At 36.8% G+C, this 17,343-nt stretch overlaps 1 protein-coding gene across 1 annotated transcript in view; it reads right to left on the bottom strand.

Annotated features, from left to right (window-relative positions):
- Positions 1-17,343, bottom strand: part of ITGBL1 (integrin subunit beta like 1) — a 387,564-nt gene that overhangs the window by 254,147 nt on the left and 116,074 nt on the right. The gene's annotated exons all lie outside the window — the stretch shown is intronic.

The following is a 17,343-nucleotide window of genomic DNA, read 5'->3' as shown; positions in this document are numbered from 1 at the left end:
AAGACAGCAAAGAATTAGAAACAAAATTAGTGTCCATTGAGTGGAAAACAAAACAAATGTAATAAATGTAATGTAACAAATAAATATAATAAAATATTATTGATATGTAAGAAATGTCATATGTGAAGAATACAGAGGAACATTGAAAGACCTATATGAACTAATAAAGAATCTTCATTCTTTATTGAGCTCTAAGCACTTATGAGGATAATATACACAGTGACGACAACAATATAAATAGAAGCCACACACACATATCAAATGTTCTAAATTTCATGTTGTAAAATTATAAACAAAAAACAAAGCATTAGTAGTAAGAAGAGACATGATATGATACTTTCATCCCACTAGTTTAAAGAGATGGGAAGTTCATTTCATTTACCTTGATTCCTAGCACAAGTAAACTTCTGGGTGTACAGGACTACCCCAGCTATATTCCAGTGTTCTTTCCTTCAGACACAGGGAATCTTACTATCCTAATTCCCTCAATTCTTTATTTCTTAGCCTAAGGTGAGTTGGTGTCTACCATGTTTTGCAGGTTTAGAAGAGGATGGAATGGGTCTTCTTAGCAGAATTTTTGCTACCTTGTGGTTTCCTTAGGCAGAGCCAAATCCCCTCCTCCTCTGTCTTGTCTCCACAAGTTTCTGGGAGGAGTTGAGGTTCTCTAATTACTGCAGAATTTTGGGTAAGAGCAGAAACAGGTGTGCTGGTAGAGACAATAACAGAGGGAACTGCTAGATACCAAAACACATATAAGTGAATTGGATTATAGTCTCTGACTGGGTACTGAGGCTAGACTGGAAGGGGAGTACTATGTGACTGCTAGGCATTAATGTGTTGCACTGTTAATTTTTAAGGGTGAGAGCTTGTTGGGCTTCTTGCCTTCCCATCCTGTTTATAGCTATAATTGCTCAACCTATGGAATATTACTTTTCATTTGTTATTGTTGGTGGTGTTTTTTTCCCTGAGTTAAGGGGTACTAGAAAAAAAATCTAGTCCTTCATCTTCTTGTTCATGTGACTGGGAATTTTTCTTTGTTTTTCTGTTTAGTTTTGTGCATGTGGTTAAATGAAAGCAGAAAAAAAATGCCATAGAGATAGTTGTTTATTTTTTTGGTGATGAGGTTACAAAATTATTTTATAATAAAATATTTTAACCATTCATGATTTTAAATGTAAACATGGATGCACATATGTATGTATGTATTTGATGAGCAACTAATCAGCAAATGTTAGGGGGCCCTGAGAGGTTCAATAACATGTACAGATTGACATATTGAGTAGTTGTCAAGAGTCAGTACATAAAGCCAAATCTTTCCAGTTTCAAGGTCATTCTTCTCTCCATCTATATATTTTTCCATACTCTGTGTCTATGTACATTCTTTATTTATAGTTTTGAGAAATCTAGGTGGTCTAGAAATTCTAAGAGAGTAATCATTCTTGGATTGTTAAAAAAAAACTCCATTGAACAAATATTTAGGATGTTCGGTTATTTTGTATGAAGATGAGGACTTTGGCCTTGGTGATTTATTTAGCAATGTTATTAGAGTCTCATTACTGCTGCTACCTGAATGTTCCTTTCATAGAAGAGAACATGTTGTAACTTAGCAGCTCGAGCACATAGATTTATGTGTTGCTATTCTAATGTGGCTGATTGAATTAAGATCTTTTGCTGGTTGGAGATTCCTGGAATATAGAACCTATGCTCACAGGCAATAACATAGCTGTCATATGGTGATTTTAAGTAAGAACTGGGAGCAATTGGACTCAGGGTGGAAAGACAGAGACTTAAAGTCTTCTTACTTATGCCATGAGCTATTATCCAGGACATTAAAAGCAGCCCGTGAAATCAATTTTGGCTATTAATGTCAATAAATATTTAATTCCAGTTCTAACTTTTTAGAATTTGAATGGGCTATCATATATTACACCAAGCTTTATTGGAAAATACTGAGTTACAGTGACACAAGAAAAGACTGGGTATTACACTGACAAATGTATTAATATATCTAATATGAAAACCTAAAAATAAGCTTTCGGTACAAAAGAACAATAGAGCTTAGTTAAAAGTTAGATTTGGTACCTTGTTTCTTAAATTTCATTTTAAAAAATGAACAGTATTTATTTTTTCTTTGTTCCACACACCCACTTTTAGTGATGATGATAACAATAGCTAACATTTATATAGCACTTAACTATGTGCCAGCAAGTGTGCTATGTGTTTTACAATTATTATTGCATTTGATCCTCACAACAACCTCTGAGCAGTACATGCCATTATTAATCTCATTTTAGAGATAAGAAAACTGAAGTTTAATGACTTGCCCAGGGTCACATAGCTAGTAAATGTCAGAGGCTGGATTTGAATTCAGGTTCTCCTGACTCTAGGCCCAACACTCTATACATTTTGCCACCTATAAAAAAAATGAAAAACCAAAAGTTTATAACAAATATAGTTAAGTGAAAAAAAAAATCATGTACCGGCCATGTCCAAAAAATTGATTCTTATTCTGTATCTTGAGTCTATCACTTCTCTGTCAAGAGGTGGGTATCATGCTTATTTATTGGTCTTCCAAATTGTTGCTGACAATTGAATTGTTCTAATCAGAGCTAATTCTTTCAAAACTGCTTTTACAATGTTGTTACTACATAAATATAATAAAGAAGCATCTAAGTGGTATAGTGAATAGAGTGCCAGGTCTAGAGTCAGGAAGACCTGCATTCAAATTCTGCTTGAGACACTTACTAGTTGTGTGACCCCAGGAAAGTCACAACTCTCTTTGCCTCAGATTCCTCATCTCTAAAATGAACTGGAGAAGGAAATGTCAAGCCATTCCAGTGTCTTTGCCAAGGAAATCCCCAATAGGGCCATAGATAGTTGGATATGACTGAAACAACTCAACTATAACAACTCACAGGATTGTTAAGGATCAAAACAATTAATATGTGCAAAGCACTTTATAAATTTTAAAGCATCATATAAATGCTAGAGATGCTGCTGCTGCTGCTGAAGAAGAAGAAGAAGAAGGGTTCTGTTTCTGTTCATTGCACCAATTCATACATCTTCCCAAGTGGATATAGCTTCCCAAATTCAAAAACACTGAATGGAAAATGATGACAATACGGAGACACCCTACTATACTATGACACAGACAACAGGTGAATAGAATTTAGTCACCTAAATCATCTGAACGGCAAGGCATGAATACTTTCCTTTAATAATAGTGAGTCACCATTGTCTCCCTGCTGCCTAAATTACCTTCTTTTTTTTTTTTTTTAATGCTTGTGAGGTAGAGTTTCGAGGCTGATGAGTCTAACACCAAGAAGCCTTTTGACTATACCTGAAGCATATTATTCCAGGCCATCTGGCTCATAAAAGTACTACAACTTCACTAAAACAGTAGAAATGAGGTGGAGTTTCAGTAGGGAACAGCAAAATGGGGCAAGTTAAACACCATCAATCACTCGCTCAATCCTAGAGCATTTATTAAATTCTAATATGCCCAGGAATTAGGGATACAAATAAAAAGAATGAAACAGCCCACCTGCATTCTGCTGGGGAAAACAAAAACATAAGCATATGCAGAATAAGTATAAGGTGGGTACATATATTTACCAAGTAGTATAACAGTGGGGGCAGTTTGAGAGGGAGGGCATTAGCCCATGGGAGTGAGCTTCTAGGTTCTGACAGGAACAAATGTTGGGCAAAGTCATAGTGGGAAGAAGAAGAAGAATATCTACTAGGTGGTGCAGTAGATAGAGTGTAGGGCCTGAAGTCAGGAAGATTCATGTTCCTGAGTTCAGATCTGGCCTCAGATGCTTTTTTAGCTGTGTGACCCTGGGCAAGTCACTTAACCCTGTTTACATCAGTTTCCTCACATTAAATGAGCAGGAAAAGGAAATGGGAAACCATTCCAGTATGCTTGTCAAGAAAACCCCAAAGGGGGTCATAAAGAGTATGACACAACTGAACAACAATATTAAATACCAATATTCTAATAGTAATACTTAATAATGGTAATAATGATTTCAGCTTGCATTTATATGGTGTTAAAAGTTTGTGAATTTCTTTACAAATTTACCTCATTTTATCCTCACAACAACCCTGGGGGTTAGGTGCTATTATCCCTCTTAGAGTTAGGAAAATTGAGGCAACTAGAAGTTTTGCCCAAGAATACATAATTAATAAGTGCCTGAGGCTGGATTTGAAGTCAGATCTTCCCGACTTTGTCCAGAACTTCAATGAGCCAAAACAAGATAACACACACACACACACACACATACATACACACACACACACACACACACACGATAGGAAATGGAGTTAAGAAACAGGAAAACACAGTAAAAGACAAGAAGACAAAAATGACAGCTCGAACAACAATCCAGAAGTATTACTATCATACATTGTCCCTTAATTTCCCAGAAATTTAAATTTAGGATGCCACTTGCACCTGTCTTTTCTGATAGACACAAAGCTCACTGCTTTGCACTCACCCCACATATCCACTCTATTGCCAAAATATTATCCTAACTTCACAACATTTATCATACATGTCGTCTTCTTTCCATTGCCACAGCTACAAGCTATTGAAGGCCCTCATCAATAGCCAGCTACTTGGTCTACCTGACTTCTAATTTCCTCCCTACTCTTATCCATCTTCCACTTGTGATGATTAAAAATATGAGAGAGTTTCTAAGTAATTTTATAATTTTATTAATAAGACCAGCAGGTTATTAAAAAAGGATGTTCATTGGCGGTCTTGCTCAAGTCAAGGACCCAAAATGGTGGTGGACACACAGATTATATGCCTTTCTAACTTTAGGTGGTTCATCAAATAGCAAATAGATCTAATTGGTTTAAGTTATTGGAGATGGGCTATAATAAAATGGACTGGTTCCTATTTATGTAGGACTTCTTTTCCATTGCAACTCAGTAAAGTAGTTGAAAACAATATCCTTATTTTAGAAATAAGGAAAACAAAAATATATGACAGGGAGCTGCCCAAGGGGCACTTGGATAGGGAAAGGATGTCTATATAAGGACATCAATTCTCTCAAGCTGAGCTAAGCACAATAGCTTCTACCAGGGTATGGGCTGGTGCAAGAAAGTTAGTCCAAATAGCATCAATAGAGTCCTTCAGGAAGAACCTGAATGACTTAGAAAGGGAGGGGGGCTCCAAATCTCTCCCAGATATCAGCTTTTAATAATTATTTGCCAAAGTGTTCTTAACATGCAGGTTTGCTCATTTCATCCCCCTACTTAATAAACTATACTAGCTCCTTTTTAGATCCAGGATCAAATATATAATTATCTATTTGACTTTTAAAGGTCCTTATAACCTGGTCTCTTCTTACACTTCATTCTCCTCCCCCAATTCTATGATCTAGCAACACTGGCATTCTTGCTGTCCCTTGTACATAACAAACATTCCATCTCCTGACTTCATATATATGTATATATATTTCTTTGTGATGCAGTTGGGGTTAAGTGACTTGCCCAGGGTCACACAGATAGTAAGTGTCAAGTGTCAAGTGTCTGAGGCCACATTTGAACTCAGGTCTCTCTGACTCCAGGGCTGGTGCTCTATCCACTGCGCCACCTAGCTGCCCCTGGCTTCATACGTTTTCAGTGGTTTTTCTCTGTCTCTGGAATGCTCACTCTTCACCTCTTCTTCTTGCCTTCCTGGGTGTTCATTAAGACTCAATATGTATTCAACCGTATACAAGCCTTCGCCAATCGTCCCACTATCAGTTTCTTCCCTCACCAATCAGCCCCCATCTATATTAGTGTAATGGCCTTTTCGAGGCAGGATAACACTCTATGTAGTCTGTATATACTACAAAGTTATTCGAACATTGTCCTCTTCATTACAACGTGTGCTCCTTGAGTACAAGATTAATATTTTGTTTGGTTTTGCTTCCTTTATGTCCCCAATGCTTAGCACAGTGCTAGGAACATCGTAAGCATTTAATTAATGTCAAGTTGTTGAACTAAGCTTTCTATCTGTGCTGTTTTGAACTTGCTGTACTCTATCCAATTACCTCATGGCTTTACTTTTTGATCCAGAGTGCTGTTTTTCCTATGTAAATATTTGGATTTTAATAGAGGCTTTCTGGAAACAATACCTGAATTCATGGAGAGCGTGCTCCTTACAGTAGGAGTTACCAAAACTATAGTTAAGTCAGTGGGAAAGACATAATAGTAATGATGGTTCCTATTTATGTAGGACTTCTTTTCCATTGCAACTCAGTAAAGTAGTTGAAAATAATATCCTTATTTTAGAAATAAGGAAAACAAAAATATATGATGGGGAGTTACCCAGGGACACACAGCTAGTAAATGGCAGAGCTAGGACAAAAGCCACATCTCCAAATTCCAGGCACGATACTCCTCACAGTGTTATATTGCCTCTTAAATGAATCTTATAAGACCAAAACTACCCCAATGAGAGCACATTGTTTTTGAGATTCCTGGAATTCTGATCAACTTTGATTAGGGGATAAGAAAAAAGAAGCAGCATCCTGGGAAAATGAGTTTCGATTTTGTATTATATGCCAAACAAGTCAAAACCTCTATAGAAATGTAGAATCAATTTATTATTCTGGATATCCCCCAACTCTCTTGTATCAACCTTAGACCAGAGCTGATCTTTGCTACAGCTGACTCCTACTTCATGTGGTACTTCTAGGCTCACATAGATTTCAAGGTCTCTGAAAGTGCCTATATGAGTGCCTGGATGGATATTTACTCACTTCACAGAATCACGAGAAGAACACTTTGTAAATCTCCAAGTTCTTCCTATGTACATGTATAAATATTATTAGTGGACACATTTCTTGTTATTTTTTATTCTAACAGAACTCAGACAAACGGTTCTGGGACACACTTATTTTATGTTTTTGTTGTTGTCAATTTTGTAAATAATGAAGATAAAATGTAGATTGTGTGTATATACATATGGGACTCTCTATATGTATATATGCACATAAACATATACAATACACATATGTATGTATGTAATTGGAAACTCAAAATATCTTCAGGACAATTTTATTTGTTAAAAGGCTGAGGGGGATGATATTTTCTACTTCCTGTTTCCCCATAGTTATGTTTTCTCCTCTACATCACTATAGGTTTTTGTTCAATATAGTATAGGGATTATAAATCTGCCATGCCATGACATCTCATTAAAATATTGCTCTAAAATTTGGGGGGAATCAATGTGAAGTAGAGTCAAATTCAAACACATGCTTTGTATTTGATAATGTTCTGGGCTTCACATATTCAGGCTCATTTTAACATAATAAAGCTTTAGAATTAAAGGAGAGAGGCATTGTAAATATTGCTTTACAATCTTTGTTTTAAGTTTCTTACCTCGTCTTTGTTTATTAGAAATTCACATGAATTTTAAATAGAGTAGCAACTAGTCTTTCAAAATTTTTTGAATGAGATATAACTTACATATATTTGTTTGCGTTTAGGTTAATTTTTTCCTTAACTGGAGAGGAAACTAGCTTATTTTCTTTACCATTTAGACTAACTCTGCTCTCTTAGGATTGCTGTGTGTCAGAATAGAATAATGGCCAAAGAGGTAACACTGGTGATCACTGAGTCTCCAATTTTGTTCAAAGCACAGATCAGGTGTCACTTCCTAATAAAATCTTCTTTATCCCCGCAGTCACTAGTGTTCTCAACCATTCTACATTACTGTGAATGATTATATATACTTTATTTTTACTCCTCTGCATCCATGTTTTAATCATATCATTCCCTTTTCCAACCTCACTTCCTGCCCTCCCCCCCACCCCCAGTTTCTTGAGCATAGTAACTTTCATTTTTAATCTTTTTATCTTCAGTTTCTAGCCAATGGTTAGACATAGTAGGTTTTTTTTTAAGTTTTATTGTTTTGATTAACAGGAAACTATAATCTCTCCCTCCCACTGTTACCCCACTGGAGAAAAAAAAATCTTTGTAACAAATGTGCATAGCTAAGCAAAAAATAATTTGACTGTGCCCATATATATATATATATTTTTTTTTTTTTTTCCATTTAGTATTCTGAAATCTGTCACCTGTCAATAAAATAACTGCCTGGCAAATTGAATGGGATGCACATGAGAAAATTTGAAGAACAAACTATCTTTTAGTGAAAATTGTTAATTTATGTTGGAAGGGCTATCCTCACTGTTTTATGCCCCTCTCCTATTTCCAGATCACTTAGCTGTAAATCATGGTAAAACAAATGAATACATCAGCTGCCATGAATTTTTTCATTTCTTTGATGTTTGTAGTTTTGCAACCTGGAGGTTTATAAACTCCATGGGAATTACCTGTAGTTATTTGGGAACACAGAGACATTTCCACTTCTTGGTTTATTTTTCTGTCTGTGGAAGTTCTATTCAATCACATATGACCTGTCCTCTGTCACCAGGACCTAGTACTTAAACTTATCCAGGTTTATGTTGTTTTCCAATACATCCTTTTTGGTGTTACTGGGGAATACTGGTGCTCCTAGGGAGCTAGAAATAATGGAGACAGAGTAGAACCTTGATCTTTTGTGAAATGCCTTGGAAAGTGGAAATCTACTAAAATCTACTAAAAAGGCAATGGTTTAAAATCATCTGACTTAGGAAAGATTTGTCAACTCTTCATCTCAAGTCTAGTTTGCACCCCTGTTTCTTGTATAAATGAAGTTTGGAGTGTTATTTGTTGAGGAAGCTTTGTCTAATACATGTTATTAAGGAAATGAGTCAGTCTATCTGTATCAGAAGTGTGTTAGAGAATATTAGGCATAAAAAATCGTGTCCCTGTTGCATCTTTCCGTATAACTTTCAATTTCTCCCGTCTACTGACCCAGTTTTATTTTTAAGGGCATCTATCACTGCTTCATTTTCTTTTTTTCACTATGTCCGAGAAGTGATTTTTGAGTTTTGTAAAACACTGCATGAGTCACCAGGAAGCTGATAACATGAATACTAATGAGCCCAATTTGGTCCACCATGCCAGCTGCTGCTCCTATTTTTTTTTTCTGATGACTGATTTCATATTCTAGAAAGTGATCCTGACTTGAAGTCCTTTCACCTGCCTGCAGGAGAATGATTTCATTCTAGTCAATCAATTCAATCAACTGGTCAGCCAGCTTTTCATCAGCACCCAATCCTGGTAGAGGTGCAGTAGAGAGTAAAGAAAGTTAATAGAGGAACAAGGCTTTCTCTGTTAGGAGAATTTAATTGAATATATTTTTTTTTTCATTAGAATCGAAGAAAACAAGTCCTGCTTGCTCACCTAGTTTGGGTCATATAGTAGATTTTAGGGTTTTGCTCATTCCCTAAGATAGTAAAGACAGAGATATATAGCTACAGATATACATATAAATGTAAATACAGTTTATTCTTTTGACTCAATACAGGAAGTGAAACCAAATTTAGAATGCTTTTGGATGAATTTTGAAAATTCATAGGTATTAGTGTTTAAGCTATTGCATGAATTTCTTGACAAGGAAAAAAAATCTATATATTGCCTCAGACTTTTTTGAAAGCATTCTGTGAGTACTACCCATAAAACAGCAGCAGGAATGTGTTTCACTGATTAAGAGAGTGAACAGTGGGAAGGATTCTGCCTTGTTTCCAAGAAAACTGGGTTTTTGGAGGGGACAAACTTAATGGAATGAATTAGAAAAGCATATAATACAGAATACTGATTCTGAATCACTGGGTACACAGTTTGCTCCTTGTGTAGAATTTTGATTGAATTAAACTTCTTCCTATTGATTTCAGAGTATAACATACAGGGAAAATAAACATTTTTTGCGCATGGACTCTCTTTTTTTATATAAACCCTCAGGGTGGACAAGTTTACTCTGTGTTCTGATGCAATATTTATAATGTTCATAAGACTCATGCAAACATCTATCCTTTATGATAAAATCCCCTGAGCAAATGACTTTCAGTTGCATTAGTAATTCTGTGTGCTTGTGAGTTCACTCAGGACAATGACATATCTCTGTAATCTATACTTATGGAGAAAATAATGACTGGGAAGTCCCTCTGCAGGCTGCAGCTATGACAGGAGTTTCATAACTTGAATGTTGCAGTCCAAATATCTTTTACCCTACCCTCAATATATACCCAAATGAGTAACATCAGGATGATAATTAAATTAGGCTTCTTGCAAAATCAAGAACATTCCACAGTACAAGTGGTTTCTTAATGAAGAATAGACTAGGCTTCATTCTGTGCAAGGAAGGACTTTTACCGCCTACTGGGATTCAAATCATGGAATGGAATTGTGAGTGGGCCTCAGGGGAGACAGGAGATTTTGTTGATTTTGGAGAATAGAGAAGCTGCTTCCCAGAGATTAATAAATGTATAACAGGTTTTCTTATACAAAGGACAAATAGAATTTTGTATATAAATAATGACAAGGTCCAAACAAAACTCATTATTTCTCCTGGATGGAAGGCGTGGGGAGAAAATAAGAACTTTGCTTCCACCTATTATTTTTTCCCATTTTCTTTCTTTCTTTTTTTATTTGTGGGGCAGTGAGGGTTAAGTGACTTGCCCAGAGTCACACAGCTAGTAAATGTCATGTATCTGAGGCCAGATTTGAATTCAGGTCCTCTTGAATTCTGGGCTGTTGCTTTATCCACTGCACTACCTAGCTGCTCGCCTTTCCTATTTTCGATGGTAGTATAGTTCTCCTAATCAACCTGGTATAAATAGTAGTACCAAATAAGTGAGAAAGGAGTCTTGTTATTACCCTTAACAGTGTTAAGGAAGTCCTATTTAGTGAATCACGTTTATCTAAGTGGACAGCAATGTCTATAGCTCGATAGGCTAAGATGAAAGAAGGTCTTTATACAGGAGCTTTTATAGGAATAAAAGACACATATCTCTATTTCTATTGGCTCTATTATCTAAAGTTAGCTGACTGTTCCATCACATGACTTAACATGTATGAAAAATGTATCAGACAGGAGAGGGAATGGGATCAGTGAGACAAATAAGACTATTACAAAAATTCTGGTCAGGGAAGATAAGAATTTGAACTATGATGATCATTGAAGGGAAAATAGGCTCAAATATTAGAGATGGGTATACAGGTAGAACTAACTGAATGGAGAGACAAGGGAGAAAGAAGAATCCATGATAGCACCAAGGTTATAGACCTGGATAACTGGGAATATGGTAAGTACCCTCAATGGAAATAGAGAAATTTGGAGTAGAGTCTGACTTATAGGGAAAGATAATCACTTCTATTTGTACATGTTTCATTGAAAATTGGACATGTAGAAGCAAATATTCATTAGAAAAAATTGGCAGTGCAGGTCTATGATTGAGGAGAGAGATTGTGGTTAAAAATGTAGATTTGGAAGTTTTCTACACAAGGTGATATTGAACCTATGGAAGCTTATGAAAGCTGGAGAGGAAAGAAGACAAGTGAAGAGTGAATATGCATATGTACATTATGATCAACGGTGTCCAAAGCTGCAGAATGGTCAAGGAAGATGACAGTTCAAACTTTGGCATAGTTATGAGCAGCAAGGAAGAAGCCAGTGGAAAGGAGAGATGAGAGAGAGGGAGGGTATGATCACTGGAGCAAGCTCCCAGAGGAAACAGTGGGATGAAGGGTATAAGTAGAGGTTCTCGACAAGGAGAAAGACCTCTTCTTCAGAGGCTAGAGAAAGGAAAGAGAGAACAGAGATAGTATAGGGCTTGCAGAAGGAAAGATGAAAGTTCAAGGAGGGATCATTTTTTTCTCAGTAAAGTAGGTGTTGAGGTGAACAATTAAGAGAATGGGAAATGGAGAAGGTATAAGGGGCTGGGGATCCAGGGAATGTAGGTACAGTCACTTCACAGAGTGTAACAGAAAGAAAATTGGGAGAGAATAAAAGGATTTCTGTTCAGTAATAAGGACCCAGCTGAGAGTAGATAACAAGAATGTGAAGGTGAATGTACAACAGAAGATGAGGAGAATCAAGAAGGTCAGAGTGAGAATGTTAGGGCACAATGGCAGTAAGTCAAGGGAGGGAGGTAAGAAGTTAAAGTGTATGTGTGTGTATTTACATATATGTGTATTACATATATTTGTATTAATCAATAGTATAGTTACAACTGTGAAGAAAGAAAAGTGAGGCTGTAGTAGCAGTGATGGGTTTGGAGAACACAGTGGTGTGGAGGGTCATAGAAAGGATGAAGAATTAGTTTTGGGGGGAATGAGACAGAGAAAGACATGAAAGGATCACAGATTATTATAAGAAAGAAGAATGTCAGGGTTTCAGATAAAGGAGGCAGAAGCATAGATGATGAAATTTAAGTTATGATCATTCTGGCAGGTGGAATGAGAATTTATAAGAGTTTAGGAAGTTAATCACCTTGGAATCTAGAGTGCAAAAGGAGACATTGATTTTTATATAGAAATTCCCAAATATGATGGGAGGGACTGAATAGAACTCTATGATCCATATCCTCAAATCCTTGAGAATGGAGGGAAATTTATATGGAGACCAGTATCATATTGCAACAATGAGCTGGAAAGGGTAATATAGAAGGATAGAATGTTAGAGGGAGAAGGAGTGTCCATAGTCTGGGCAAGACCAAACAAGGTCAGTACAGTATTTCAGGATTGGGATTAAACTGCAATGAGTCACGCAAAGTCCATGAATGCAACAAAAACTACTTTACTAATCACAAGAAATTTTAAAGAATATAACTCATCATTTTCAAAGCATATAATACATGCTATTCTTTCCTGTCTCCGCAGTCACCAAAGCAACCAGCAACTGGACACTCCAGTTCAGAACAATATTCTTGGAATGTGGTCAGTAAGAGCTCTGATAATACTTCTCTCACAAATTTCCCTTAGGTTAGGCCTCATGTTTTTTAGATGGCAAGGGAGCCAAATAACCTCCTCCCTATATGTGTCAGGTTTAAGCATCTTGGTGCATAGTTAATAGAACTCAGGAAGAACTGAGTTCAAATTCAGCCTCAGACACTCACTAGTTATTTGAGTATGAATAGTGGCCATATAATTCAAGATCATCATCATTACACTAATGAGCATATACAACATCACACCAAGCACCAGGAATAGAGAAGTATAAGATGCAATGGGCTCTGTCTCCTGGGATAGTAAATATTTATAGGTTAATCCTTCAAGTCAAGATTGAATTGGCAGTGAACAGTCAGCTTCTTAGCCTAACCCCAAGATAGTCCAATGAGAATAATGCAAAAATATCCTTGAAGCAGAGCAAGGACTCAGCTCCCAATTTCTGAGTAATCAAAAATGCAAATTCATCTTTGGTGCCCACAGGTTCAAGAATTCCCTCAAGTATAAATCTTTACTGCCTTTTGCTCCTAAATGTTACAATTGGTAATCAAAAAGAACAAAGGAACAGCATCAAGAAAGGGGCTGGACTAAAGGCAATATGATACAGTACAGCATTCTCTAGCTGTAAAAATTTAACCTATTCTTCATGGACCAATCCAAATACCAACTTCTTCGTGAAACTACCCTTGATCCTCCCAATGGAGTGCTGTCATTTTAACCTGCAAACCCTCATAGCACATTCTTTGAGTTTCTCTTATAGTGTTTATCTGTTATTACTATGTCCTCTAATTATTTAAGTATCTCTTTTTTCCTTTACATTTTAGATCAAAAGGGCATCAAGAATACAGCCTTATCTTTATATCCAAGTGTAAGGCTCAGTCCCTTGCTCAAAACTTTTGCGAAATTTAACTAAAAGCACCCCTTTTGACACTGAAGAGTCAAAAAGGTCCACAACAAATGCAACATTATAGATTACGATTAGATTTTTCCCAGCCTTTGTATTTCCACTAGCAAGGGCACATTGAAGTTTAAAAAAGAAAATTTATTCTTAGCTCTAAAAGATCGCTTTTAAGAATTCAAGCAAACCTCTCCTAAATCTGTTTTCTAGATTTTGTTTTCCCTATTAGATGAAATTCCTTCAGTTATAAATCTCTAATCTCTTGCTATGAAAGGTAACAAAGAACAATCTATAAACTCTCTAAAGAAGAATAAACTTATGTATAGGTGACAGTTTCTTAATGATACAATCCAGGCGGCCTGACAAAATGTTTCATTACAATTTTTTTCTTTAAAATAGTCTGTTTTGGGGGCAGCTAGGTGGCACAGCCCTGGATTCAGGAGGACCTGAGTTCAAATCCGGCCTCAGACACTTGACACTTACTAGCTGTGTGACCCTGGGCAAGTCACTTAACCCCAATTGCCCTGCCCCACCCCCCAAAAAAGAAAAAAAAATAGTCTGCTTTGCAGCAAAAGAATTCTGTCATCAAACTGGTTAATTCCTGCATATCAGTTCAGCAAAAATGATCTCTTCTCTTAAGTGACTCCTGCTCCTCCTAAGATGGGCCTTATGACAAGAAAGAACAATGGCTTGAGTTGGAAAATTGGGCCTACTGGTACCCCTTTCTCTATATCTTAAACTCCAATCTTCTATAAAGTTGAAGGAAGAAAATGGAACCAAAAAGTCATTCAAATGTTCTGAATGATTATGGAGCTGGAAGTGAAACTAAACCAATTCGACTTCAGTTTGTTACCCTGGAGCTGGTACAAGTTTATGCAATTTTAAATGTGATTAATGCTGTTTAGACAGACTATATAAATACCTGGGGAAGACAGAGAGAAATTATCCGTCAAAACAGTCTTAAGATGAATATGTTAATATAGCGTACTTTTTTAATGAGTTTTTAATCAAATGATCTCATGGTTAGAGAGACGAAGCTAGCTGAAGGTAAGAGTCATCATTACACATTTTGTCTCTAGACATGAAATTAAATATGCTGTATTTTACTTGGGAAGAGAAAAGCTTTAATTGGAGAAGATAAACTCCAGCACAAAGGGGGTAACTTTTAGCATTCTCCTTCATGCCTAAGGAACATTTTAAGATGAGGGGGGGAAATTCTTTTTTCCCTATTATAAGGATATAAATCGAGATGCTAGGCTCTCTCTACCTTATTACTGCATCCACTGTATTACTATATTATACTATATTACTCTATCCACCTTATATAATTCAATTAAAAGTCAAATTAAATCACACATTATATAACTCAGATCTTTAATCAGAATTCTAAGTGAGCTAGGAATGGGATATGGGGGCGGGGAACGGGGGAAGTTAAAGAAGAATGAGAATATCGGGTAAAAGTAAGATAAGATGTAGGAACTGGAGGGATTAAGCTTATCTAGGAAGGACTGGGCATATTTAGAGGATGACAAGATTTAGAGTCATGAGTGACTGCAGAGATTGAGCCTAGTGGTGTTAAACTCAAATAAAAACAGGAGCCACAAAAATGACATTATTATATTATATTATTATATATTATATATATTTTATTGTATTTTATTCATTTTGTTCAATATTTCCCAATTACATTTTGTTTTTTGTTTTTGTTTGTTTTTGCAAGGCAATGAGGGTTAAGTGATTTGCCCAGGGTCACACAGCTAGTTAAGTGTCAAGTGTCTGAGGCTGGATTTGAACTCAGGTCCTCCTCAATCCAAGGCTGGTGCTTTATCCACTGCACCACCTAGCTGCCCCCTATTACATTTTAATGTGGTTCTGGCTAAATTTCTGAATGTTGTGGGTCTCATGCAGCCAAAGGGTCACGTGTTTGACACCTCTAAGTTACTCAAACTCAGTCAAAGGGTGTCTATTCTAAGAGGAAAGATAAGGCATGTAGGAAAAACTATATTAAAAAGTTTGGTAGAGTCAAAGGAGAGAGACCAAGTGCTATGAGAAATCTGAGGATGGAGAAATGACTATTAGCTAGGGGGCAGTAGGGTATATCACTGAAAGTCTGCAGAGAAGTGGCACCTAAGTGAAATCTTAAAGGAAGGGAGTGATTTCAAAAGGTAGAGATGAGGGAAGAGTGGTGTCTTTACAAGATACTTGGGGAGAGAAATTGAGCAAAAGCATAGAAATAGGAGAGGATAATAGGAGAACAAGAGGCAAAGGGAAGATGCCATTTGGTGAGACCATAAATGGCCATACCTTTCATCTTGCCATTGCTCACAAGTGTTTCTCTTCCATGTTTATGAGCTCCAACATTCCTTTGTCTGATACTAACATTTTATTGGTTCATTTTTTTTTTACTACCCTAACTTCATCCTCACTATGACCTCTCATTCTGCTAATTCTCAGTTCTTTTCCATGCCATCTCATCTGAATTGGCTGTATTTGTTCCCTTCTTTCTTTCAACTGCTTGATGAGTCAGTTCAACTTTACATTAAGCTCTATACTTGAATCCCTAGGTGCCTTGTCCTATTGCCAACATGCCTTGCCAAACCCCAACACTGAATTACTCCCACTATCTGCCACCCTCACTCCTTCAAAGCTACTGAACAGAGCTGGAGAAATTCACAAAACTACACAGAGTGGGTCCACTACAAATGCATGTTACATAATCTCAACTGGCTGGTCACTACAATCCTTTTATACCTAACCAAATCAATTTGCTCTCACATTCACAACAGTGGTTGAGGGGGCAGCTAGGTGGTGCTGTAGATAAAGCACTAGCCCTGGATTCAAAAGGACCCGAGTTCAGATCTGGCCTCAGACACTTGACACTAGCTGTGAGACCCTGGGCAAGTCACATAACCCTCATTGCCTCACAAAAAACCAAAACAAAACAAAAGAAACATTCACACCAGTGGGAATTCTAAACCTTTTCATTTCTTCTCAAGCATTTTCACCCCTCAGCTGAGTACCTTGCTTCATATTTCACAGAAAAATTGTGGCCATTGGACAAAAACTTCCTCTTTTTCCATCTTCCTCATCTCACATGACTCGGACATCTTCCCCTATTATGTCCTCCTTTACTACTGTCTCTCATGAAGAAGTGGCCCTTCTCTTTGTCCAAGGCAAAGACTTCATCATGCATCCATCATCCCATCCCATCTTGTCCAAATTGTCTCTTCAATCCTCCCCACTCTTTCTTTATTCTTCAATCTCTTTGTATCAAGTGGTGCCTTCATTGCCTTCAACCATGAGCATCTTTTTCCACACACTAAAAAAAAAAAAAATGATTGACATATCTATAGCTCCTTTCCTTCTCAGCTAACCTCCTTCAGAAAGTCACCACATTTAGTGCCTTAAATTCCTATTTATTTACTTTCTTCTAAATACTCAACAGTTAGCTTCAGTCCTCATCATTCAACTGAAATTGCTCTCTTTCCCAATCTAACCCCTCTCCCTACCCCCCCCCCCCCATATAGAGTTGATCAACCTTCCCTCTTGGTTACTTCTTCCTCTCTAAGTTTTGGTTACACTGTTTGTTCTTGTGCTGTCTAAACAAACCTTTT

The sequence above is a fragment of the Dromiciops gliroides genome, chromosome 3, assembly GCF_019393635.1.
Source record: "Dromiciops gliroides isolate mDroGli1 chromosome 3, mDroGli1.pri, whole genome shotgun sequence".
NCBI classification, from domain to species: domain Eukaryota; kingdom Metazoa; phylum Chordata; class Mammalia; order Microbiotheria; family Microbiotheriidae; genus Dromiciops; species Dromiciops gliroides.
The sequence above is the reverse complement of the archived record's forward strand: the minus strand, read 5'-3'. Positions and strand labels throughout refer to the sequence as shown.